The following is a 27,939-nucleotide window of genomic DNA, read 5'->3' as shown; positions in this document are numbered from 1 at the left end:
ATTAGTGCCTCTTCATTATATATATAAACATACACTCAGTCCCATATATCTCAAATATGGTTCCCAAATTTTAGTTTAAAAAAAAGTAGTTATTATGTAAACTATATGTTATTTTTTTCTAGATGAATACATGATTTCAATTCATTATGCCCTCTTTGAATACTTATCTCTACATCATCCTTCCATGTTACCACTATACATCTTCTTGCCACAGCTAGAACCAAGTGAATAAATGCAATTTGAAATTTGTCCAATTTTAATCTCTTTTAAATCTGTCATGAGTCCCAGTAAAAATAATAAAGGATCAGCTAATAACTGAATATTATATAAACGTTCTAAGAATTCTCTAATTTTCACCCCAAAATTTTGCACCTTATTACATGACCAAACAGAATGCTAAAAAGTTCCTTTTTGTATTCCACATTGAAAACATAGATCTGAATCCCTAAAGGCATATCTTCAACTTTTCCGGTGTCAAATATAACTGATATAAAAAATTATAATTAACTATATCTCACATTAATCAATCTAGTTACAGTGTCTTCACACATCTTCAGCCAATCTCCCTCCAATATAACAAGTTGTGAATCCTTCTCCCATTTATTTTTTATTTTAAAAACACTAGGTTTATTCACTCTTTCTTGTAATAAAGCATACATTTCTGATATAAAATCTTTTTTCAAAGAATCCGTAATTAACTTTTCAAACCAAGTCAAATTAAGAAGCTTTAGTTCCTGTCCAAAATTTTTTTTAAATAAAGCTCGCATTGATAATCAAATATTGGATTCAATGATATCTCAAATTTTTCTTGAAATTGAGCAAAAGAAAAACATCCTTCTTGAAACAATCTTTCACTCTATGAATACCTTTCATATCCCACTCTTAAGTATCGACTATCCATTGAAAATGGTATCCTATTTCTATATATAGGGGACTGACCAGTGATTTTACCCTTAGATCCAATCATACAATCTCTCTTATACCAAGTTTCCAATAAATGTCTAAGTACAGGCACATTATAAGTCTTTTAAAAATTTGGTCTCCATTTATATATAAAATAATTTGCATTATTCTCTAAAAGCTGTGGGTCAATTCAACTCTAGCCCATGTTGGAATTTGTTCTGTATCTAACATTTGGTTAAAATATTTCAATTTTGCTGCTTCATAATAATTCAGAAAATTTGTAACTGAAGGCCTTCTAAAGCATATTTCCAAATCCGTTTTTGCAAAGAAACTCTAGATAATTTACTCTTCCATAAAAATAAATGAACTGCATCATTCAATTCTTTAAAAAAATCTTTGGTAAAAAGCAAGGAATAGATTGAAAGAGATACTGTATATGAGGAAGCACGTTCATTTTAATACAATTCACCCTTCCTATTAAAGTTAAAGGTAGGACTTTCTACTTCTTCAAATCTGTCTTAATTATTTTCAATAAGGGTATATAATTCAATTGATGGAGGGGGTACTGCATTAGCAGTGTTTTTTTTGGGGGGGATATTTTTGTTTTAATTTAGATTTTAGTTTTTTAAGATTTTGTATTTTTTTTAAAAAGTTTGGAGCCTCGATTTTGAAATTGTAATTTTGGTGTGTGTCTGAACTGATGTAGTTAAAATGTCTAACTTGAATTTTGCAACTTTTAATGTTAAGGGTTTGAATATTCTGATAAAAAGAAAGCGTGTATTGGCTTATATTAAGAAAATGAAAGTGGAAATAGCTTTTTTTACAAGAAACTCACTTGACTGAAAAAGAACACTTAAAATTAAAAAGGGATGAGGAGTTGGACAAGTGATCACATCTTCTTTTAACTCTTAAAGCATGTGGAGTGGCAATTTTAATTCATAAAATATTGCCTTTTACACTGAAATTAGTTTCGGAGAAGAAGGACAGGGTATATTGATGATTAATTGTAAGATTTTTTCAGAAGCATGGACATTGTTAAATGTTTATGCTCCTAATGTAGATGATAAAGTTTATTACTGAAGCTTTTATGGGACTGGGAATCAAGCGAATGATAATATATTGGTGGGAGGAGACTTTAATTGCTGTTTGGAACCTTTGTTAGATAAACCTCCAAAATCAGTAAGAAAATCAAAGATGGCGGAACGATTGGTAGAGATTATGAAAGATTTAAATTTGGTGGAAATTTGGAGAAGATTAAATCTACGGAGAAAGAATTTTCATTTTATTCGGCAAGGCATGAGTCTTTTTCTAGAATTGATGTTTTATTTAATATCTGCCCAGTTACAAGGGAGAGTAATTAATGCAGATTATAAAAGTCAAACATTGTCGGATCATTTACTTTTACTAATGTCATATACTAATTCTGATATGGTACAAACTAGTTATAGATGGAGATTTAATATAACATTGTTGAAATGACCTGAATTTGTCATTTTTATTAGAGATCAAATTAATTTGTTTGTACAACTGAATGAGAATTCAGTACAAAGTAAATTTATATTATGATACTTTGAAAGTATATTTAAGAGGTCAAATTATTAGTTATACAACTAAGCTTAAGAAGAAATATTTGGCAGCTAGTAATAGACTCGAGGAGGAGATTAAAGGCTTGGAGAAAAACTTGCAGAGAAATGTGATGGAAGATTAAAAGATACGATTATCTAAATGACCTCTAAATAAGAAGAGAGTGATGGTCTGATGGAGTAGAGAAGCAGCAATATGCCACACCCCAGACCCAGTCTGTCACCAAAACTCACCCTCCACCTGCCACTGCAACCCTACCCCCACCCTCATCTGGTGCTGTCCCCCTCATCCGGGACCACCACTCCCTCTGTCCGACACCAGCACCAACTCCCCGATCTGGCACTGGGGGTCGATGAAGTATCAAAAATACCATTTAGGATGAATGGTCTAAAAGGTTTGGGGACTCTGGGGTAAAGTGAGTAGAGAAGGGGTGAAGAACACAGCCCTGTGATGTTCCGGTGTGGATGGAGATAGTGGAGGATATGTTCTTACCAATGCTCACTGTTTGTGGTCTTTAGATGAAGAAATCCAGGATCAGTTTTGAGGGGATGATGGTAGTGAATGCCAAACTGCAATCGATAAAGAGCATCCTGATGCTGATCACATGTTCTGAGCTTTGAGTTGAGCCAGGGAAAAGGCATCTGCTGTAGACCTGTTGCTGCAGTTGGCAAATGGATCCAAGTTGCCGTTCAGACAGGAGCAGATCTACTTGGATTGGAGTGGAGAATGTGTCTGATTGAAGCAAAGTTAACAGAACTAGATTGGGTGGGGGGGTGGGGGTGGCAAGAAGAATGTGAGGTGACTTAATTTTGACTTGTTTTACTGTAGCGACTCGATCTTTGCAACTCCCGCTCAGTGAGGTTCGGTTTGGCAGTCAGAGATATCAGTGTCCAGGTGTGTGTGAGTGGTTCCCAACCCCTTCCCCTACCATCCGATGCCTGAACCTCCCCCAGCTCCTGAAAGGGAACTCCGTCCACCAACACCATCTTTGCAAAGGAAGTGCCATCCCCATCCCTTTCCACATCCCCACTGTTTAGCTGGCGTTCAAGTTGAGTCCCCAATGGGTTGAAGGGTTAGAAGCTTGTTCTTTTGCTTTTTGTTAAATGTTTTCCTGTGGTAAATAAATTAGTCGTGATCACTTTTCTCTCTCATTTATTCTTCTTCTGGATCAAAACCAATCTCAGAATGGGAATGGTCCAGACAACCTGGGGAGGATTTGGGTAGAATGTTTGGGAGAAATTGGAGAACTCCAGTTTTCTGGGATGGACCAGTGACTCAGACAACTTGTGACCCTGTGAAATATGTCAGCAGAAGTGGAGTTTCATACATCTAGGACACCCAGTTCAAAGAAAAATATTTGTCAGTTTTCCCTCCCCAGCCCTTCCCCTGCTTGCTCTCTCTCCTCTTCCCCTATCAGGAAAGGGTCCCGACCCGAATCATTGCCTATCTGTTTACCCAAGGGATAAATCCAGGGTTACAGGTTGTTCAGTGATCAGACAAATAGTCATCTCGTTCACAGTACATGAGTGCAAAATGCAGAGTTACAAAAAGATCCGTTGATTTGGGGCAAAGGCATCATAATTTGGGGATTTGTTTGCGAGTCTGATGATGGTGTGAAATAAACTGTCCTTGAACCTGGTGGTGTGTGATGTCATACTTCTTCTGAAGAGAGTATGGCCAGGGTGGGAATAATAAGGGGGCAAAATCCCTGATGGGGTCATCCACAGGTTACCAGCATTACATTGGAATAGGCATTGGTCAATGAGTTTTAAAGGACATTCCAACAGCTACTTGCTGTTAAATCTGGAGATAAAGTTGCCCTGAAGGTGCTTCAGAAGTCGAGAACAAGATCAGAATCTTCCCATCACAGCCATTTTTATTCAATATTCATCAAGGTACAGGTCAGACAGGGCCCATCCATACAGGCCAGCCCAGCAAGTACAAAGGGGAAGTGACTCAGGAGATATGATGCAGTTTAGATGAAAAATCCGATGAACAGGGGCAGCAGGTCAACTGGGGATTGTACAAACACACAGAGAGCTGGAGCTGCAAGGAAAATCCCAATCGGAACAACAATCTGGACCCCAATCGTCGACACCACCCACAAACTGGGGGGACAACACCTTATATTCCATCTCTGCAGTCTCCAACCAGACGCCATGATCATTGACTGCCAATTTCCACAAACCCACTTTTAGAACCATAGAACATTACAGAAACAGGCCCTTTGGCCCTTCTTATCCGTGCTGAAGTATTTTTCTGTCTAGTCCCACTGACCTGCACCGAATCCATTTCCCTCCTCACCTCTGCCATCCATGTACTTGTTCAAATTCTTCTTAAATGTTAAAATGGGGCCCACATTCATCACTTCAGCTGGCAGCTTGTTCCACACACTCACTACCGTGTGTAAAAGTTCCCCTCACATTCCCTCTAAACCTTTGTTTTCATTCTTTACCCATGTCCTCTGGTTTATATCTGACCTAACCTTAGTGGAAAAATTCTACCCACATTCACTGTCTGGATCCCTCATAATTTTAAATCTTCTTCTTTGGCTTGGCTTCGTGGACGAAGATTTATGGAGGGGTACGTCCACGTCTGCTGCAGGCTCGTTGGTGACTGACAAGTTCGATGCGGGACAGGAAGGCACGGTTGAATTTTAAATACTTCCATCAAAACTCCCATCATTCTACTCTCCACAGAAAAAAAATGTCCTAACCAGTTTAACCTTTCCCTGTAACTCAGTTCCTGAAGTCAAGGCAACATCCTCGTAAATCTTCACTGGACTCTTTCTATCTTATTGATATCTTTCCTGTAGTTAGGATACCAAAACTGAACACAATACTCCAAATTTGGCCTCATGAATCCCTTCTACAACTTTACCACAACATCCAAACTCCTACACTCAATCCAGATAATGGATAGTTTACGGACTTAGATTTATGAAGGCCAATATGCCAAAAGCTCTCTTTTCATCTCTATCTACCTGTGACTCTGCTGTCAGGGAACTATGTCTGTGTTGCCAGATCCCTCTGTACTACCACAATCCTCTGTGCCCGACCATTTACCGTGTATGTCCTATCTTGGTTTGCCCTTCCAAAATGCAACACCTCACACTTGACTGAATTAAATTCCATCTGTTTCCTTTTTAAGTACAGTATCAACACTAATTCAGTATAGAGTAATTTTATTTTGTGGGTTGCTCTGAAAGCATATTTACGGGGTCAAATTATTAGCTATTCAGCAAAAGTTAAGAAACAATATTTGGCAGAAAGTTTGATGTTGGAGAAACAGCTGCTTTGGAAAATGACTTTCAAAAAAAATTCTAATGAAGATAAAAAGGCAGCATTGACTAAGTTGAAACTTCATTATAATACATTGCAAACATATCAATTTGAATGGCTAATTCAAAGATCTAAACAGCATTATTATGAATTAGGGGAGAGAACACATAAGGTATTAGTTTGGCAGCTGAAGAGTGAACAAGCTTCGAGGACTATTAATGCTATTAAAAATAATTCAACAGTTACTTATAAACCCCAGGAAATTAATGATCAATTTTGTTTATTTTATCAAAAATTATATACTTCTGAAGGGGTTCAGGATAATGGTTCTATTGAATCTTTTTTTAAATCTGCTTTGGATTTACCAGCTTTAGGAGAGGATGAAGCGAAAGAGTTGGAGTCTCCGTTTATTGATTTTGAAATTAAAGAAGCTATACAGGAGATGCCAAATGGGAAATTTCCTGGAGATGATGGGTTTACTGTAGAGTTTTATAAGGTGTTTTATGAAGATTTGTCTCCTGTATTTATAGAGGTGCTTCAACAAATAACAGATGAGCAATCATTACCAGATTCTTTTTCAAGAGCGATAATTACAGTAATTCCAAAGAAAGACAGAGATCCATTGAATGTAGCTTCGTATTGACCAATTTCTTTATTAATTGTAGATTATAAAATAATAGCTAAAATATTGGCAAATAGACTTGCGAAGCATTTACCTCATTTGGTACATGCTGACCAAGCAGGCTTTATTAAGAATAGGTATGCTATGGACAATATTCTTAGATTGATTATTTTGATCAATGCGTCGAGGCAGCAGCCCAACCAAACAATGATTGTCGCACTTGATGCAGAAAAAGCATTTGATTGGGTGGAATGGAATTTTTATTTAAAGTTTTAGAAAAATTTAATTTTGGACCATTTTTTACTGTGGGTTATTTAAAACTCCAGTTGCTAGGGTGGTGTTGAATGGCCAAACTTCTTTGTCATTTAAATTATCATGATCAACACGTCTTGGTTGTCCATTGTCACCAACTTTATTTGCATTGTTGGTCATAGAACCATTAGCTCAAGCAATTAGACAAAATTACAATATTAAAGGGATAAAAGTTGCAGAGGATGAACATAAGTTTAATTTATTGCTGATGATGTATTGATATACTTAACACATCCAGAACAATCTTTGAAACATTTGCAAAAGTGTCTGGATCAATATGGAGTATTGTCGGGGTACAAAGTAAATTGGGATAAGAGTGAAATATTACCAATTTCAGATGGTGATTATACTGAGTGCAAACAGATTACAAAGTTGCGATGGTCTGATGAAATTAAATATTTAGGGGTGATTGTTGATGTAGATTATCATTCTTTATATAAATTAAATTATGTACCATTATTGAAGAAGATTAAAGTGGATTTGAATAAACAGAAAGATCTTCCCTTAACATTATTGGGCCTGGTAAATTGTATTAAGATGAATATTTTTCCACGTATTCAATATCTTTTTCAATCGATTCCCTGTTCAGTTCCAAAAGTATTTTTTCAGGATTTGATATGGTGGTAAGGAAATTTCTGTGGAAAATAAAGTTAGCTAGGGTAGCATTACAGACTTTGACTTGGAAATGTGCTTTAAGAGGACTCAAATTGCCTAATTTTCAGTATTATTATGATGCTGCACAATTAAAATTTGTTAATATGATGTTAGATACCACACAACCTCCTATTTGGACTAAAGTTGAGTTGGCCTATATTTCTGAGTTTCAGGTTCATCAACTTATATTTAAATGGATGTGATAGTACAGATTCTATCACCAATGTGTATATGTACATATGTACAGATGGTAGTGTAGGATGGCTGTGATTGGCTGAGAGTGTAGCCACACCTACTGGCAGGTCTTAAAGGATTGCTCCTAGCCAGACCAGGTCATTCTGCACTGGTCGACCTACTTGTGATATGCTCCAGTCTTTTAGTTAATAAAAGCCTTGGTTTGGATCAACAAGTCTTTGGTTCTTTCGACACGCATTACAATGGAATTCCTGTTTATTACAAGGATATAATATTCCTGTTTTAAAATATTTAATAGGGGGTTTGGACTAAAAGAAATTCTATTATAGGTTTGAGGGGTAAGATTTTGATCCACACTCCATTATATCAAAATAGGGTTATTCCTTTTTCGACAAATAATATGTATTTAAAGATTTGAGATTCTGAAGGTATAAAGGTGATCAAGGTTTGTTTTGAAGAAGGACAGTTTCTTTCTTTTAATCGACCTAGAGAAAAATTTGGAATACCATTTAATTCTTTATTTGTGTATTAACAAGTCTGAGCTTTGGTAATAGATCATTTTGGAATAGAAATGAAGTTACCTGAATTTAACAAAGTTTGAGGTTTTGATTTCGCACACATTAAAAAAAGGTTTTATTTCTGATATGTATGCTTTGTTACAAGCTAGTATGAATGATCCAAATTTGAATAAATCTAGAATTAAAGGGGAAGAAGATTTATCTTTATGAATCCAGGAGGATTGGGAAGTTATGTGTCAAGACAGGGTGACTAAATTACTAAATATAGTTTAGTTAATTATAATTTTTTACATCAGTTTTATTTGACTCCTGATAAATTGAAGAGATATGAATTTAGTAATTCAGATTTATGTTTTTAATGTGGTCTACATATTGGAATATTTTTACATGCAGTTTGACTTTGTGACAAAGTACAACCATTTTTGGAAAAAAATAGAGTATTTTTTGAACAATTATTTAAGATTAAATTGCCATTAGACCCAGAAATATTTTTGCTGAGTTATACTGTATCTTTAACTGGTTTGGGGTTGGACAAGTTTCAGATGGCATTTGTTTGTTTAGCATTGGTGGTAGCACAGAAATGTATGGTGATTACTTGGAAAGATAATGTAGAAGTAAATATGGCTCATTGACATTATTGTATTTATATGGAGAAAATAACATAATTTACATGATAATTTGGAATATATGGGTTTAGAAATATCTTAAAGCTTTTTTATTATAAGTTTGTGATATCACACAGTCTATGTATGTAATTAATTGATATATGTGTCCTTTTTGCTCCCCTTCCGCAGTTTGCTGAGGGTGGGGGGGGAGTTTTTTTTAATATAGTTTATTTTGTTATTATATTTTGTATTATTCTTTATGTATTTTAAAATTCTAAAGAAAGTTTTAAAAAAATTTGCATCTGCCAGTTTCCAGCCATTTTTTACAGCTGGTCCGGATCCCTCTACAAGTTTTGAAACCTTGCTCACCTCCAATCTTTGTATCATCTGCAAACTTGCTTTTCTTTTCTTTTTCAATAATTTTATGAATTTTATGTAATAGGATATACATAGATAAAGGAATGATGCATAAAACTAACACAAATTAATAGAACACATAAGCGCAATACGTCAGAGAAAAATATATTTCTCTTATGCAACAGTATTATTCATAGACAAACTGAAAAAAAAAAGAAATTTAACAAATCTAAACCTCAAACCATTCCTAAATTGCATGGCAATAGAGGAGAAAAAAAAACTGCCAGAAAAAATAGAAAGAAACATCTTATCCCAAGAATCATAACACCCTGATTAAGATTCCCATTGGAGGCTGTGAAAATAATTCAAAAAAGAACCCCAGAGATTGGAAAAATTTAAATTTAAAACATTTCTTGAACATCTTATTTTTTCCAAATTAAATATGACATCATATCATGTAACCATTGATTATGAGTGGATGGGACAGCATCTCTTCATCTGATCAAAATTACTTGTCTCGCAATAAGAGAGGTCAAGGCTAACACATGACATTGAAATGAAGACAATTTCACTTCCCTCTGTTCAACCATCCCAAACAAGGCTCGGTTAACATTAATAATTATTGATAAAGTATGAAAGATCTCTTCCCAATACTTGGCAAGGGTTGAACAAGACCAAAGCATATGAATTAATGATCTGTCCTCATTCTTACATCTGTCACAGAAAGAGCTAATATTAGTATAAATACTAGCTCTATGCACAATTTTGAATTGTATCAGTAAGTGCCAGGCACAAAGAGAAGATATATTAACCAACTTAAAAATAGAGTTCCAAGAATCATCAGGAATAAAAATATCAAGGTCCTGCTCCCATGACTTTTTAATTTTATCCATTGAGACTTGCCTTGATTCCAGCAGGACATCATATACAATCACTGTTAACCTTTTCTGAGATGGTTGAAAATTGTTTCTATCAAATTCCTAACAGGAAACTGCAAGAATTTTGAAGATTAAGAATAGAGAAAGAACCTAATCTACAAATATGAGAATTTGGTAAATTAAATTTATAAGAAAGTTGCTCTAATGTAGCAAGATTGTTATCAATAAATAAATCATAAAAATGTTTAATTCCAAATCTGGACCATTTCTGAAAAGCAGAATCCATCATAGAAGGTTGTAAACAAAATTGATAAAATAGGACTGAAAAGAAGGAACCTTTGAAACCAAATCATAATTGTAAGTTTAACCATGAGATTATCAATCTTTACCAATTGGTAAAGGTAGAGGTGCTCCAAGTATTGAAACAATAGTCAAATTCAGCTCTAAATCAACCCAGGTAGGGACATCTGTTTTACTATCATAATATAACCAAAATATAGAATATAAAAACGTAGGTAAAATATTCATCTTAATGACGTTAATTTGTCCAATTAAGGACAGCAAAAGAGGAGATCACTGGGATAGGAAATTCTCTTCAAACACATGTTTATGATTCTTGGTAATTGTTCCTCCAATGTATGTAAATTGGGTTGTAGCAATCTTCAAATAGTATGTAAGGGGGCTAGAGTGTTCAAAAGGAATAATTCTCTCTTTTGTAAATTTAATTTATATCCCGAAAACTGACTGAATTGCTGAAATAATGTTAGTATAGCAGGAATGGAGGATCCATTAGAAGAAGCAAAAGGTCATCAGTGTAACGAGAAACTTTATGAAGCAATCCTCCCCTAAATATGCCTGAAATATCCTGAGATTCTCTTAAGGACAATAGCCAGAGATTCTAAATTAACCAAAAATGGACCAAGAGGACATCCTGTCTAGTCCCACGATAAAGTTCAAACGGTTTAGATAATATAGAATTAGTAATAATAGAAGCAACAGGAGATAAGTATAATTCAAACTTGCTGATCCAATTTACCACATTATCATCCAGATCATTACTATAGATGAGAAACAACAACCAGTCCCAGAGACACATCACTAGTCACAGGTGTCCAGACTGAGGAGTTTTCATCCCCAAACACTCTCTGACCTCTCCTGTTTTGCCAATGTCAAATCCATTTTATTACCTCACCATGAATACCGAGTGTCTGGCCATCCTGACGGGAGCTTGTCAAAGGCCTTTCCAAAGTCCATACAGACAACACCCACAGGTTCCTGGTAACCTCCTCAAAAAAAATTATTAGATTGGTTAAACATTCCCTACCACGTATGAAGCCATGTTGACAACCTAATCAGTCCCAGGCTATCAAAATACTAGTATATAGGATCTCTTAGAACACCCGATTATTTACCTATTACTGAGGTCACAGTCACCAGCCTATAATTTCCAGGGTTACTTTTGGAGACCTTTCAGAGTCTTTCTTTCCCTGATCTGTCTCCTTCCCCTCCTCCCCACACCCCCCCCCCCCCCCCCCACTCCCCAGTTCCCTATCTCCTTCCCAGACTTATCTGATCAGAGAAAAACTGTCTGTCATCTCACCGGTCACTTTTCAGGTTCTGTATATTCTCTCACCTGTATCCACCTATGACTAGTTCACCTGTGCTGCACCCCCTGTCCCTCCCTCCTTAATTTTCTACATTCCTGATGAAGGGCCCAAATCCGAAATGTCGACTGCCTTTCCCTTCCTGTGGCCGCTGTGTGTCCTGCTGAGTTTCTCCAGCACTATTGTGCATTGCAGCTTATATTCCGCCCCGACCCTCTCCAACCAGGTGGCATCAATATCAACCTCCAGTTTCTGTTATTCTTCTGTTTCTCCTCCAGCTCCCCACCCCCTTCACTTCCTTCTCCCATCAGAGAGCTACCCTTCTTAGCCCTCTCACCTTCTCTCTCTTCTACCCTCCCACCAGTATCCACCAGTAAGCCCATGTGTGGTGGAGAAAGAATCAACTACCAACACCAGGGTAACGCTTCAGAAGAGTTTTATTAGCAAGATATCTTGGAGAACATGCCCAGCACCCAGCCTGGGCTTGCTCTGCTCACAGCCAGTTTTAACAGAGTTTATATACAATAAATAAATGGCAGTGCATTCCTGCATGTGGCTTCCTGTTGCTCAAGCTGACAATAGTTTATCATTGTCAACATTTGGCAAGAATTTAATCATTGTTTCACAGAATTCCAAATCTTATCATGTCCGCAGATAAATCACAACCCTAAGGTTCCCCGCCTCCGCTTAAGCAATATGCAACTGACTCTTATATGTTCTTGTAAGCAACTTATGGGTGAACCCTTAACTCTTTTTGTTCAGATTTTCCTCCACAGTTCCTCCTTGTTGATCCAGATATCAACATCCCATACCTAACTCCTTGGCTTGCGGATCCCGCGCCTTGGCCTCATGGTTGGGCACTCCTCAGGCATAGAGTCCAGGTGCCTGTCATCGTGCTAACCCATGGTGAGGCAGGGGGCAGGCCAGCAGGTCTACATCAGGGGCGTCTGCTTTTCTGGGCTGATGTTTGACACCAAAATGGCATTCATGCTCACGTTCTCTTTCAACGGGGGGCCCAAAATGCCTGCGTTGGATCCCTGTATCCATAGCCAGGAGGAGTCAGGACAGAAAATTAGCCAATTTAGCATTTTTAAATAAAGGCTCCCACAGCCCCCACCCCATTAGATGTTTTTCTGTTAATGGGAGTTTCTGGGGTGATGCCATCATTGCAAAACAAAATATATATGATGTTTCCTACCATGGGGTCTGATCATTGATTGGTCAGCTCACAAACTGTAACTTTACATTCACAGTGAGATTATGTACCTATAGACTTTAGTTTCTCTGAGTGTGCTTAGAGACATTATGTATTGTAAAAACCACAGCAAAACATGCAATTTTAAAAAAGTTGAAGGCTTGACAAGATAAAATGTCCAGTGATAGTTTCCAGAGCAACAGCTGTTCTCTTCATTATTTTTTTTTGTAATACATGACGAACTGTCTTGTTGGTCAGTCGTCAGTTCGGTGTCACTGTCCAGGTGCTCGCAAATTCATAAACAACCCTGAGGAAAGTGTTGGCCGATGTCCCAGTGTCAAATGGGTTGTAGCGAGTGGCGGCACCAGGCAGAGATTTTCTCCAGAAGACTAGCAGGACTCTGCACCCTTGCATCTTCTGCCGGAGAATCCATTCAGCTCCTGCCTTACTGGCTGAGATCTGTAATTTAAAAGGAACACTTGCCTGGCAGGGGACAAGGGGCAGTGCTTGTTCAATAGCTTGCTTTGCTGTGTCAAATGCAGCCTGTTGTTCTGGTTCCCAGAGGAAGTGGCTTTCTTGTGGGAGACCCTATAGGGTGGTTCAAAGAGGTGGGGTAGGTTCTGCTGCCAAAACTTAGGAGGCACACAAGGCTCTGGGAGTCTGTTTTATTTGAGGGATGGCAAATTCAAAGTTTCATTTTTGGCTGTCTCAGAAATATCTCTGGCCTGAGCACCATTGGATCCCTCATTATCTCAGTCAGGGCTACCACTATCTTTCCCATAAAATGGGTCCCTCTATCGCTATTTATCCCTCTGGGGATCCCGTAGCGGAGAATCAGTTCCTTCATCAGGACTTTGGCCACTGTCTGGGCATCATCTCTCCTAGTCGGGTAGGCTTCTATCCATCGGGTAAACATATCCACTATAACCAGCCAGTACTTTACCCTTTTGTAATGGAAGATTCTAACCTGTTTTTTTAAACTTACAGCTCTGGGTTCTGCAAGGCTCAGAACCTGCTTGTGTTTTAGTACCAGCAGACATAAGCTAAATTCCACCAACGGGCCAGAGATGCTGTTATCTGACGAAAGGACATCTGTGTACTAAGAACATTTAATCTTCCTGCTTGTTTTGGTCACAGAGTGTCAGAGGCCTAGCCTTGATGCAAAATAAACCATTATATTCAAAGTGATAAACTGAAAATTATGTTATTCATTAGAAGCCTAGCATGCTAGCTTGCTTGCTTATCTTTCTTGCTGTGCTGGGAATAGGTGCTTGGGTAAGCAGTTTTTGGGTAATATAAGCCATTGTCCTGCTGCTGAAGTTTGAGACTCTCCGAGAGGTGGCAACATCTCTCAGTAAGAAGAAGAACTTCTGGAGTCCAGCCAACGTCCCGGTCAGGGGAGGTGGAGAAGCTGCTACTGGCGCCCTGACAACCTACTACAAGTGTGCATCGTTGCCTCGCTTCGGCAGTTGGGACCAGTCCAAGCGTTGATAAGTATAGTTGGGAAGGGCTTGCATATTGTAGAGTGAAATCAGCTTTTGAATTTGTAATAAACATTTGTATAAGCTGAACTGCTCTCGGTGTGTGTGTCTATTGTCTTGAGGGGGCATATGGGCAAAGTCAATCTGCAAGTTCTCAAAGGGGGCCTGAGCATGGGGCAATCGATCAAATTTGGCAGATTGTTCTTCTGACAGATTAGACAATTCCTCACTTGTCTTTCTATGTTTGTAGAAATTCCAGGAGAAAACCATACCTGCTTTATATTATGCAGCATTCCCGCTTTTCCCAGGTGGGTTTGCCCATGGTCCAGTTTTACTATGGGCCGATATAGACTTCGCAGGCACTCTACCTTTCCGTCTTTACTCTTCAACAAACCTTTGTCCACTTGGCAGCTGTGGGTATCCCACATACACTGCTTGAGGGCAGAAGCTGTTTCTTGGGCGGTTTTCAGTTCCAGCTCCTGTATTACTTGAAGCTGCTCCGGGGTAGTGACATCTCGAGTAAGTGTCATGGGCAACATGGGGACTAGTTATGACTTGTCGTGTTCCTGCTTAGAATCACACAGTGAATGCAGAAGCTGGTATGTATTAGCGGCGGGCAGTTGCATATAAACGCCCTCCTCGGTACAATATAAAGTAGCATTAAGTTTGCAGAGAGCTTGTTTCCCTAAGATAGGGACAGGGGTCGTGGGTGACACAATTAATCTCCCACCGTCAGGATGGTGGGTTGTGAATCAGGGACAGTCATAAGGGTCCTGGACACCCCAATGCTATCTACAGTTTTTTCACTCAAGGGTAATCCTGTGGATGGTGGCACAGATGACATGGTGGCCCCAATATCCACCAACATTAAACTCTCTTTTCCCCCTATCTGCACATTAAAGATAGGCTGGCTTTCTCCATCTAAGGACAATTGGAGGAGAGGTGCTCCTCCAGGCACCCCTATGGGTTGGGCTGCTGAAAGGAGAACTGGGGCCTTTGGTTACAGTCCTAGGCCACAAGGGGATTTTGATAAGGTCCAGGGTCTCTAGGGCAATGGGCATCACCTCTTTGCCATCGTCTTCCCCAGGGCTGCCTTCTACGTTCCCGTAGTCAATGACTCTTCATTCTGCAATTTCGGCACTGATCCTGGGTCTTATCCCAGGGCCTGCCCCACTCTCGGACAAATATACATATAAAACTGCCCTGTTCGCTTCTCCTTCTGGGTGAATAACCTTTTTAGTCCATATTAGTCAATACAGTAACAGTATTGTTAATAGCCCATTTCTTTCCTTGCCAATCCAATTGCTTCATCTTATACATTTTGGGGCAGCAGGCAATTTAGCAAGGTCTGCACAGCCAAGGATTGGTTATCTTGTGAAGGCACCCCAGCATTTTCCTTCCAAGTGTTTTTAAAATGAACCACAAAACCCCAGCCTTCTGTAGGAAGTGTGTTACTTCTCCCATTTTCTCCTATCGGGACTAGGAAAGATTCTTTTACTGCTTGCCAGTGAGATCCGTAGGCAGCTTGTAACAGCATACGGATGTCACTGGGCAAGTGATGACAGATGGCGCAGGTTTGCTGCAGCCAATAGTGGAACGTTATGAGTCTCCTTTACTGGGTCTGGTGCTGCTCTAATCATGTCCTGTGCCTCAGTGGGCATCCAGGGCTTTAGTATGGGGTGTCTCCGATCATTTTTCGGGGCATTTGACTAGTTGAATCTGGCTTTTCCTTTGCCCCCACTATGCGTTGTTACTCCAATCCTTTCTCAGACCTGGGTTCTCTGTGCCCTGAAGCATCAGGTGCAGAGGCAACACTCGCCTCTCGCAAAACAGGAGGTTCAGCCTGACGCACAGGCCCGATGGGGGCCCTGTCTTGCGGCCTGCTGGCATAAGCCACTGCTGTCTGGACCAGGTTGTCCCAGTCGCTTCCCCTTCCAGCATATAACTGGGGATACAGGCTGACAGGAGGAGTAGAGGCCGTGCCTGGAGGCTCAGATGTGCTCTGGGGAGTATGAAGTGGGCCCGGGAAACTCCGAATTAGGGTCTGTCCCTTTTCCTTCCTTTCCGGTCGTGGGCTGATGCCACTTCGTGTCCTCTGTTCACTTATTAAAACACCCATTAAAATATCCGAGATCCCAAATGGGGTCTCCTCTTTCACTATTAGTAGATTCTTTCAGATCTGCTGAACTTTCCCCGTACGCCTATTCATTCATGAACAATATATTTAGATCATTACTGAACGGAACGGCATAATTCCAGTTTCCCGTTTCTCTCATCATGATGTCAGCTGGCGAGCCCAGAGGCTGCAGCGGATCTCCTACCAGTTGGCGACGTCTCCGTTGTTCCTTTCCTTGGGTCTTTAGTGGCTTTCTTCATCGGGGTCGTTGTCGTGGCCTGGGAACAGACTTATGTGCTCGACCGGGAATAATTGCCTTGCTGAGCCGATTTCCCATCTTGGTCTCCTGTAAAACCTTAACAACAGTTATACAATATATACAGAGTTGTCAGTTCCCTCTTCTGTCCGCGTTGTCACCCTGGGTTCTACTTCTCCACCTTCCCCCCATTTTAGATAGAGAGACTCCTACTCTCTGGACATCACCTCACCCTCTCAAGCGGGGATCTCGCTGTGTGAGCTTCACCTCACCCTCTCAAGCAGGGATCTTGGTGTGTGAGCCTCACCTTACCCTCTCAAGTGGGGATTTTGGTGTGTGAGACTGCCTCACCCCCTTTCACCTAGGTTCTTGGCTAGGGCCATCACCCACTCCTACGGGACCCTCAGTCCCAGGTTCGTGATCTTGTCAAATAGGATCCTGCTCGCAGCGCCAGATTTTTTGCGGAGAAAGAATCAACTACCAACACCAGGGTAATGTTTCAGAAGAGTTTTATTAGCAAGATATCTTGGAGAGCATGCCCAGCACCCAGCCTGAGCTTGCTCTGCTCACAGCCAGTTTTAACAGAGTTTATATACAATAAATGGCAGTGCATTCCTGCATGTGGCTTCCTGTTGCGGTCAACCTGACAATAGTTTATCATTGTCAACATTTGGCAAGAATTTAATCATTGTTTCACAGAATTCCAGAGCTTATCATGTCTGCAGATAAATCACAACCTTAAGGTTCCCCGCCTCCACTTAAGCAATATGCAACTGACTTTTGTATGTTCTTGTAAGCAACTTATGGGTGAACCCTTAACCCTTTGTGTTCAGATTTTCCTCCACACCGTGCTCCTCCCCCTTCCCTTCTGCCTCATTTTTGGCACTCCTGGGGAAGGGCTCAGGCCCGAAATGTCGACTGCCTTTTACTCCCTATAGATGCTGCGTAACCTTCTGAGTTTCTCCAGTACTTGTGTCCTGTATTAGATCCCGGCATCTGCACCCTCTCATTATCTTAAAATCCAGAGGTTTCAGTGTCGAGTTTTAAACTTAATCAATTGCAAACATCAAAAGGAACTTTAACAGCTATGTCTTGTCCAGCAGTTAATGACACTGACGTTTCTTGCCTGGTTTATGATCTCGTCACAAAAGCCCAGTCATGCAGGCACCACGTCAGATCACCACCACAGTCACCTCAGCAGCGACACACAAAATGCTGGAGCAACTCAGTAGGTCAGGCAGCATCCACGAAAGGCAACAACAGATGCAGGAACCCCACACTCAGAACAGCAGACAAAGAGGGCAGAAGGCCAAATAATAGTGGGAGAGTGAGATGAGGTGGAGTTCAGGCTACAGAGAAAATCCCCATCAACACAGCAATCCTCAAACTGGCCTCTGAAACATTGACCCTTCGGCCCACGTGTCTGTACTGAACGGGATGCCCAAGTTAAACTAATCTGCTGCCCACACACGATCCACCTCCTTCCATATTCATGGGTCTGTCAAGAACCAACTGGACCTGGTAGCTCATTCCAGGTGCTCACAACCCTCTGAGTAAAAGATTTGCCCTAAACATTTCCCTTAACCTTTCTCCCTCCCCCTCAGCTTAAACACACACCTTTAGTGTGTGAAACTTTTACTGGAGAGAAAAGATGCTGACTGTCCATCTTGAGCGTATCTCTCCCCCGTATGTACTCGGTGGTGTCCCCATTGACTGGAGGGCTGATTGAATTTCTTCCTGACCAGGGAGGAGGTGAACATTCTCTTCCTGGTGCAAATATCCTGGTGGGCTGCAGAGAGGTGCAATTGGCCATCCCTTTGAAAGAGAGAATATTTTCTGTCCTGTGTGAATCAATTGGTTTACCCAAAGGCTGGATTGCCATGAGAACCCGTTCCCACACAGGAGCAGTGTTTTCACACTTCAGTGTTTCTCCCCAGTGTGAACACTCTGGTGACCCAGCAGAGTGGAGGAATGAGAGAACCTCTTCCCACACAGGGAGCAGATGAACAGTTTCTACCCAGTGTCAACTCATTGGTGTACCCAAGGCTGGAGGACTGAGAAAATCCCTTCCCACACAGGGAGCAGCTGAATGGTTTTTACCCAGTGCTAACCCACTTGTGTGCCTGCAAGTCAGAGGGCTGACAGAACCCCTCCCACATAGGGAGCTGGTGAATTACTTCTCCCCAGTGTGAACACTTTAGCGAGCTCACAGGCCTGATTGCTGAGAGAACCCTTTCCCACACAAGGAACAGTCGAACAGTTTCTCCCTCATGCGAACCCGCTGGTGTGCCAGCAGGCAGGAGGGCCGTGTGAACGTATTACTGCACAGGGAGCATATGATTGGTCTCTCCCCAGTATAAGCCCACTGGTATGCCTGCAATCTGGTGGGCTTAGAGAACCCCTTCCCATACAGGGGCCACGTTAATGGTTTCTCCCCTGGAGTGAATGATCTGGTGCTGCAGGAGGCTGGAGGACTAGGTGAACCTTTTCCCACATACCCACATATGCGGCAGATGAATGGACTCTCCCTGGGAGGTACACACTCATGCTCCTCCAGGACCCTTGGAGATTTGGAAGTTCTTCCTACAGACAGGGCAGGGGAATGGGTTCCCACTAGTGGGAACACACTGGTGTTGCAGCAGTGCCTCAGAGCTGGCGAATCACTCCCCACACTCTGTGTAACAAGTTGTAATACCTCCACCCTCTAGCTCCACCATGTGGATTGGAGTGGAATCTCCACTGAGGTTTGGTTGCGAGGACTTGGAATCTGTAGCTTCAATTTTGAATAAACCTGTGTGTTTATCTCTCTGAGAATATATTACATATTTGGCGACAAGGTAGGGAACCTGTTTTCAAAATTTAGCTTGCCTGTTTAGTTGGAAGGGCAAGGGATTTTGGATGTTTTTGAACAGCTAAAAGCTGAAAGGTTTGTTTTTCAAATTTTGAAGACACCTGGTGAGGCAGAGCCAAGCCCAAATTCCAGGTTGTCAAGTTCATTAAAAAATTGTCAACAATTTTGCATCCTCTAAATGAGCTCTTAAGAAAAGAGGTGAAATGGAAGTGGATGTGGTCTTATAAAACACAGTTAGTTGACGGTAAAATGCTGGTACGTTATGATGTGAGGAAGCCAGTAAAGCTTTGCCCTATGGTGTAGGTGCAGTCATTTCTCATGTACTATAAAATGGGGAGGAAAGACCCATTTGGTTTGCATCCAGGATCCTTAGAGCTAGTGAGAAAAATTATGCCCAGATAAAGTGGGTGTTAAAAAGTTCCACAAATACCTTTATGGTCATAAATTCACCATAGAGGCAGATTCTACATCCTCAGGCACAGGTACCAAAATTAGCTGCCGCCAGGATGCAGAGATGGGCATTGATACTGTCTGCTTATTGGTCTATGGAGGACGGCAGTGCTGATGCTATGTCCAGATTGCCATTAGAATCTGATGTTGTTCCAAATAGAGATGAAGTGTTCTACTTTTCCTATGCAGAAGAGTTGCCTGTCACATCAGAAGACATTAGTAAGGCTACACACACAGACTCAAGTTCTCTTAAGAGAACTCTAAGAGTATGAGAGTCTATCTCAAATGATGGGCCAAATCAGTTGTCTGAATCAGAGTCAGAAATGAAGCCATTCTTTGTGCAGAGTAATGAAATGTCAGAAGAGCAGGGTTGTGTCATGTGGGGAGCTAGGGTGGCTATTCCAATGAGATACAGAGCACAATTCCTAAGAGATCTACATGATCATCATCTGGGAATGTGTTTGACAAAGAGATGAGCTAGAAGATACGCATGGTGGCCAGGTCTTGATACAGACATAGAGCAGTGTGTCAAAGATAACCAATCCATGTCAATCAGTTGGAAAGAATCCACCAACAGTTCCTCTATAACCATGGGTTTGGCCTACCAGGGTTTGGCCTACCAGGGTTTGTTAAAGTAGATTTTTGCCAAGTTAGAGAGGCAGAAATTGTTCATTGTGTTTGATGGTCATTAAAAGTGGGTTGAGGTGTTTCTGATGACCAAAATGATGTCCATCAAAACAATGGATGTTTTGCAGGGTTTGTTTGCATCATATAGATTTCCAGAGGAAATCGTATCTGATAATGGACCTCAGTTCTGTTCAGAAGTTTATTCAGTTCCTGAAAAATAATGGTGCAAAACACACTAGAGTACCCCCACCCAACCCCTCCCCCATACCATCCTGCTTCAAATACAGCAGCAGAATGCACAGTACAAATTGTGAAATGTGTATTGATAAAGCAGATGTTGGATCTAAATCTGAGAAAGAGTCAGTTGTCATTGGGTCAAAAACTTGCCAATTTTCTAATCACATATTGAAATACACCTCACGCAACTACTGGTCAGATACTAGCAGAATTGTTTTTGAAGGGAACCCCAAGAACAAGGTTCTGTTTGTTAAAACCAAATTTGGGTCAAACCATGGAAAACAAACAAGAGAAACAAAAATCAATTCATGATAGATGTAGGGTCAAAGAAACGAGTGTAGAGGTGAACCAAAAAGTGCAGGTGAAAAACCATCACCACGGTTACCTGGATGAGTTTTGAGAAAATTAGGACCACAAACATACTTCATCAAGATGTTTGGTAATGGAATGGTCAGAAATGTAGACATTAATCATGTGATGCCTATGCAAACACAAACAGATTGGCAACCAGATTAATTGTACATAGATGAATCATATGAGCCAGACAATGAGGATACAAGTCAGGTGCCAACAACAGATGAATCAGAAATGGTACAAGAAAGCACAATGGAAATGTTGAGGGTTCACATCATGGCGATGGAGATTCATGTGTTGGTAATAGTCACACAGGTTTGACTAATGAACAATGTCAAGGTCAAATTTTGACTCCATCTAAAAGGAGTCCCAGTAGTTTGAAAGTGTTGGGAACTTTTGGTCAGGGAAGATATCCAGACAGGAAAAGAAAACCAGTTGAAAAGTTAAATCTGTGAAATAAAACCTCATAAATTAAAGAAAGATTTTTTTTATTGCCATTCCATTGTCAGGTCATTGTGTTATGGGCCCAGAAGACTCCAAAATCCAGCAGCTATAGAAATTCACCAAGACAAATGGTTACTTAAACAAAAGTTGCTTTTAAATGATCTTTAAACATGAAAATAGCTTGTCATGTTCCAGTCCCAGCTACTGCTGCTGAACTGTAGAACTGAATTCTCTCTCTTTCTCTCTCTCTTTCTCTCTGAGAAAAGCCACATGACCCTCCTAGAACAGTCAACTGCACTTAGACAGACTGCTTCACTGGACTCAATCTTCTGAGTCCATTCATTGGTTGCTGTCCAAAACAATATTTCATTACTCCACAGCATGTCTAATGAACACCTACTTGTGAAGTCCCTATAGGCATCCTTCAAAGTTTTTGTAAAGGTGCTCGGAGCCTGGATTAGCTGGCTTGATCCAAGTTCTGGCATTTTAAATGAGATCTGTTTTGAAGTGTTTGTAACTGAAAAAAACCCACAATTTATCTCCTTTAAAACATATCTATATACAATATAAAATATAACAAAATCTGTCACAATTGTCAAAGATCAACATGTACATAAACATGTAACTTTTTTTATTTAAGGTGGGAGGAATTGTAATAATGCTGCCCTCTAGCTCCACCTTGTGGATGGGAATGGTTTGGTTGTGAGGACTTGGAATCTGTAGCCTCCATTTTGGAAGGTTGGTAAGGAAGGTTCAGGTGTTAAGTATTAATGTTGAGATAGTCAGATGGGTCTAACGGTGGCTAGAAAGTAGATGCCTGAGAGTCGGTCAGGATGGAGGCTGGTGACGAGTGGTGTGCCTCAGGGATTGGTGTTGGGTCCCTTGTTGTTCGTCATTTACATTAATGGTTGGGATGATGGAGTGGTAAATTGGGTGAGTATTTATCCAAATGATACAAAAATAGGGGGAGTTGTGGATAGTGAAGATGGTTTTCAGAAACTGCAGAAGGATTTGGACTGCTTAGAAAAGTGGGCTGATAGATGGCAGATGGAGTTTAATACCAATAAGTGTGAAGTGCTTCATTTTGGGAAGAATAATCAAAACAGGATGTATGCAGTGAAGGGGAGGGCATTGAGGGATGCAGAGGAACAGAGAGATCTTGGAATAACAGTTCATCGTTCTTTGAAAGTGGATTCTCATGTAGATAAAGAAAGTGGTAAAGAAAGCTTTTGGTTTGCCAGCCTTTATAAATCAAAGCATAGAATATAGGAGTTGGAAAGTGATGTTGATATTATTCAAGACATTGGTGAGACTAAATTTGGAATACTGTGTGCAGTTCTTTCCCCCAAATTATAGGAAAGATATCAATAAGGTAGAGAGGGTGCAGAGAAGATTTACTAAAATGTTGTCTGGATTGCAGTATCTAGAATACAAAGAAAGATTGAATGGACTGGGTCTTTATTCATTGGAGAAAGTTGAGGGGGGATTTGATAGAGTTATTTAAAATTATGAGGGGGGATAGACAGAGTAGATGAGAATAGGCTCTTCCCCTTAGGGTAGGTGAGATTGGAATGAGGGGTTAGGGGACAAAAGTTTAGAAGTAACACGAGAAGAAGCTTCTTCACTCAGCTGAGTGGAATGACTTTCTGGAAGAGGTGGTTGTAGCAGGGTCAATTTTGTCATTTAAGAGAAGGTTGGATAAGTGCATGGATGTGATGGGATTGGAGGGTTATGGACAGGGAGCAGGTAGGTGGGACTAAAGGAGATCACTTAAATTGGTACAGACTAGAGGGGCCAAGATGGCTTATTTCTGTACTGTAATTGTTATATGGTTTATCTCTGTGTGAATATATTACACTCAGAACAGGGGAATGGTCTCTCCCCAGTGAGAGCCCAGTGATGTAATTCCAGCAAGTCCACAGAAAGCCCTGCCCCATCCGATGCTTCACATTGGAGTGTTTTATCAGATGTATCACTGGTTACCTGTCCCTCCATATTGGCTGAAGTCCAATTCGCGCAATGAACGGGTGTTCCTCAAGTTCCTAATTCCCTGATATTGCTGGTTTATCCAGTCAGAGTGTCAGGCGACAACGTGGCTTTGTCTGAATCTTCCTGCCTGGAAACGCACCATTTTCCTAACCCTGTGAAGAGAAGATGATGGAGTGAGAGGGAGCAAGACATTCTCTGCAGCCAAAGTTCCAGGATGGCACAGCCAGTAACATGACAAACTGTGGAAGTGTCCTGAACTATGAGGAGGATCAGTACTGACAAATAGACACATGAAGGGTGCAGTGAATTGGGATTCACTGGTAGTAGGTTGTGCTGATGGCTGGCTATGCCCCCATCTACTCATATAACCCTAGTTTCCCACCTAAACCCATAACCCTTTTGAAGATGACTGTGAGACTCTATCCTCAGTTATAAGCTAATAAAAGTGTTTGTTCTCCCTCCAGTTGTGAGAACATTTATTCGCACTACGATTTTATTATCTTATTCCCTAAACGATGGAAGCGCTACTCAAGTGAGGAATGCTGCTGATAGATCCACTGGTCCCCCAACGTGGCAGAGGAGTTCACGTACTGGCTAGACTGCATCCAGGCCTACCTAAATGCGACCAGAGACTCTTCCACATCGATGAACTCAGGAGATCCACACTCATTTCAAGGGTAAAGACTAAAGGGTATGCAGTCATTAGGGACTGCACTACATATGATGCTTCCATCGAGGCTTTAAAGGCTTGGTACCTGAAGTCACACAATGAGGTCCAAGTGAGGCACTAACTTGTTCTACGTTACCAACGGCTAGGAGAGACCATCAATGACTACCTGCTGGATCTGTGGATGCTTGCCAAGAAGTGCAGGTACAAAGCGGCTACGGGCCACTTTCATGAGGAAGAACAAACCCAGGACATTAGTAACAGGGGTCTACTCGAGGTACATGAGGCAGCGACTGGCCAAATTGTTGGAACAGGCCAAGCTCAAGAACCTTGAAGCTAATGAGCTCGCTCACCCAGGTGACCTCTTCCAAGGACCAGCTGCTCCCGCTACCCCAGCCCTAGCGGCTGCCACTTCTTGTGCCAGGGAGTGCTTTTTCTACGGCAAGAACCAGCATCCCTGATCTCATTGCCTGGCTAAAGACTTGGTGTGTTCCAGCTGTGGCAAGAAAGGGCATTTGGTGAGGGTTTGCCATGCGAGGGGAAGGCCAGGGAAGTCTACGGCCAGCACCACTCCCGGATCTGATCGCAGCCCCAAGCCGCCTGCCCCGAATTCTCCCAAACCCAATTGCTGTGTTACACGCCGATGGAGGTTGCCATGACCCAAATTCAAACTCAGTGCCATCATTGTCAGAGGAGGAAGGAGGGCGACCATCTTGCCCACACAGGGCAACCCAGGACAGTGGGGGCCACTCGAGTGAGGAGCATGGAGTCTCCGGGACCTAGCCTCGATGGTTCTAGATTGGGACAGATCTCGCCAGCTCAGCAACTCCATAGTGACTGTGAAGGTAAATGGACATTCCACTAAATGCCTGATGAACACAGGCTCTACTAAAAGCTTAATAGACTCATGGACTGTGCAAGAAATCAACCTAAAGATGTATCTTTCGAGTTACCACATATTCCTTGCATCTCATTCGATTTCTATGTGTATTCAACAACATTCTTTGTACAGATTCTATCAGCAATGTGTATATATACGGATTGTCGTGTAGGATGACTGTGATTGGCTGAGAGTGTAACCACCCCACGCCTACTAGCAGGTCTTAAAGGATTGCTCCTAGCCAGACCAGGCCATTCTGGACTGGATGACCTACATGTGATATGCTCCAGTCTTTTAGTTAATAAAAGCCTTGGTTTGGATCAACAAGTCTTTGGTTCTTTCGACGCGCACTGCACACCTGTCATTTGACAGGGGGGAATTCTATAAGATTCGCCTGTATGTACTTGATGAATTGTATGCTCTGCTGTTGTTGGGTCTGGACTTTCTGTATCACCTTAAAAGCGTGACCTTGGAGTATTCTGGTCCCCTCCCCCACCCCCGTAATGGTTCAGAACATTGTTCAGAAATTTGGTCTCAACATCCTCTAAATGAGTGGCATTAACAGTGACTTCTCTGGTTTCCCCTGAGCTCCTCCGCCCTCCTTTCTGTCTCCTATCCTATCGTTCTCTCTCTCTTCCCTTTTCCCTGTCTCATTTACCCCAGCCCACCTTACCCACATCCCCCATCTTTCTCTCTATCTCCTTTCCTGTTGTCCTCTCTTTTCCCTGTCTCATTTACCCCAGCCCACCTTTCACACAGCCGACCCCCCTCCCCCTCTCAACTCTCACCTTTCCTTTCTCCTGTCCTCTTCTCCATATCCAGTGGTTTGTCCATTGCTCTGACTCTGTTCTCCTCCTGCTGCTTCTTCCCTTCTCCACAGCCTTTTAATTCAGACACCTTCCTGCTCAGGTCTGGAAGAAGGGCTCAGGCCAGAAAAGGTTGTTCCATACCTTTACCTCCGATGTATGCCGAGAAAACTCCCGAGTTTCTCATGTACTTAGATGGAACCCACTTCTGCTGATACAGTTCTCATGGTTCAAAACTGTCCGAGTCACTGCTTTCACTTTTCGTTCAAACATTCCACTGGGATCTTGCCGAGTTTGCCACAATTTCCAATTCCGAAGTTGGTTTATATCTGGGAGGACGTCAAATGAAACAAAATGATCGTGACTAATTAAACAACCAGAGGAAAACATTCTCAAAACATTCAGTAAAATGCAAAGCATCGTCCTCCTGGAGTTAAACAAGAAAACCTGCAGATGCCAGCATTGAGGAGAGTTCACCAAAGTGCTGGAGAAACTCATCAGGTCATGCAGCATCTACAGGTGAACCATGTTATAGATCTGAGCCCTTCATCACAAATCTGCACAAACAGGTAAAGGCCTGAATAAAAAGGCAGAGAGAGGAGCACAGGATAAAATGTCAGGGGCAATAGGTGGATCCACGTGTAAGGGGAGAAGAGAAAGAAGCTGAGAAGTGATGGGGTGAGGACAGAGGGACCAAGGAGGGTAGAACTCTGACAGGAGATGGGAGGGAAGGGTCTGGGGAGATGGAGGGAAGGAAATGGAGGAGGTTGGAAAGAGAGAGAGAAGAGAGAACATTCCGGAATGTTGGTGACTCTGCAGCTCAGTCTCTGTTGAAGCTCCCAATACCTGACGCAAGGTGTGAGTGAATTCACACAGTGGGCCAATATCCGGGACTGGGATAGGGGCTCAGTCCCCTCCAGTCAGTCACTCAGATTCATTCTGTCCCTGCCAATTCTGGTGCTGTGGTGGGGGGGTGGGGGGGGGGGGGTGGGGGTTGGGGCAGGGTTATTTGTGGAGATTCTAGTTTAATGTGAGGGGTTGGGATTCAACCCAAACCCATCCATGACTGGGTAGATGGATTCATTCTGGATGCTAAATCCACGGAAAATCACATGAGTTTGGGACTGGGAATGTGTGGGATTCCCCGTGGATTCTTTCTCCTTGTATGTCCCAGTCCATCATTTCTCACCTTCACCTGCCAATCCAAGACTGAGTTGAAATTCAGGGGGTGTTGTATATCAGTTCTGAGGGTCTTTGGTCAAAATGTGGCGGATCACAGTGTGACCAGGAGCAGCACGGCCTGAGAGAGTTTAACAGTAGCCACTTTCAGGTGGCCACAATACCCGACTGTAAAGCAGCCTATTGTACACCTATGTGGCTGTTGGGTGGCCACCTGAAAGTGGAGAACTCGGCCAGGAGGATTACCTACCTAACCCTTCTCCTGTAGGCATAATATCGTGCTCCAAGAATCCCCCGTTGCACCTGAAAGCAGTTAGTGTCTGAGCTGGAAAACCACAAGGAACTCCCGAGAATCCTCAGCCCAGAAGATAAACCGGTGCTGGGAACTGTGCTCCCGTCTACTGTTTGTGCTGTGAAGGTGCGAAGGGGAACATTGTGTCAGAGAGACTGTGTTCAAGGGGCGGTGTCTTTGACTGGAGTCACTGTGTTTGTGGATCCGACCTTAGTGCCGGATTTGCCGGCCCATCCTGTGAAAGATGACAAGATTTCCCTGTCACGGGATAGCGCCGACCCCCAGCTCAGTGCTGAAGTGGGAATGAACGACAAAGTTTTGGTTGGTTTTAATATTTCTGTCGGAAAGCAGGAAATATGTCAGTGATTGGGGGAGAGAACGCGGTCGGTGCAGCAATGAAACGTGTTTAAACGGGAAGTGTCTCATTGAATTCGGATCAAAATCCCTTGACAACAAACATTTCGTCCTCGGAGACAGTCGGGGGTGAGTCCGGGACTCCGGGGTTTCCGATTTTAACAGGAATGGGAGAATTTTGGAGGGGACAGAAACACAGAGAGGCGGTGGTGGCGGGAGCTGACAGCAGGATGTCTCCGCCCCGTCCG

General features: G+C 41.8%; 1 long non-coding RNA gene across 2 annotated transcripts; it reads right to left on the bottom strand.

Annotated features, from left to right (window-relative positions):
- Positions 1-11,886: 11,886 nt before the first annotated feature.
- LOC138764739 (uncharacterized) lies at positions 11,887-27,789 on the bottom strand. 2 transcript variants are annotated; one of them, XR_011358290.1, is made up of 5 exons: positions 27,296-27,789; positions 25,849-26,195; positions 23,508-23,665; positions 21,925-22,041; positions 11,887-16,660 (listed from the first exon to the last, which is right to left on the bottom strand). It is a non-coding gene; the product is annotated as an uncharacterized lncRNA (long non-coding RNA). The 2 variants fall into 2 exon arrangements; XR_011358289.1 differs by lacking the exon at positions 11,887-16,660 and having other exon boundaries at positions 21,177-22,041.
- Between the last annotated feature and the right edge of the window lie 150 nt (positions 27,790-27,939).

This window comes from Narcine bancroftii, chromosome 5 (assembly GCF_036971445.1).
Source record: "Narcine bancroftii isolate sNarBan1 chromosome 5, sNarBan1.hap1, whole genome shotgun sequence".
NCBI classification, from domain to species: domain Eukaryota; kingdom Metazoa; phylum Chordata; class Chondrichthyes; order Torpediniformes; family Narcinidae; genus Narcine; species Narcine bancroftii.
The sequence above is the reverse complement of the archived record's forward strand: the minus strand, read 5'-3'. Positions and strand labels throughout refer to the sequence as shown.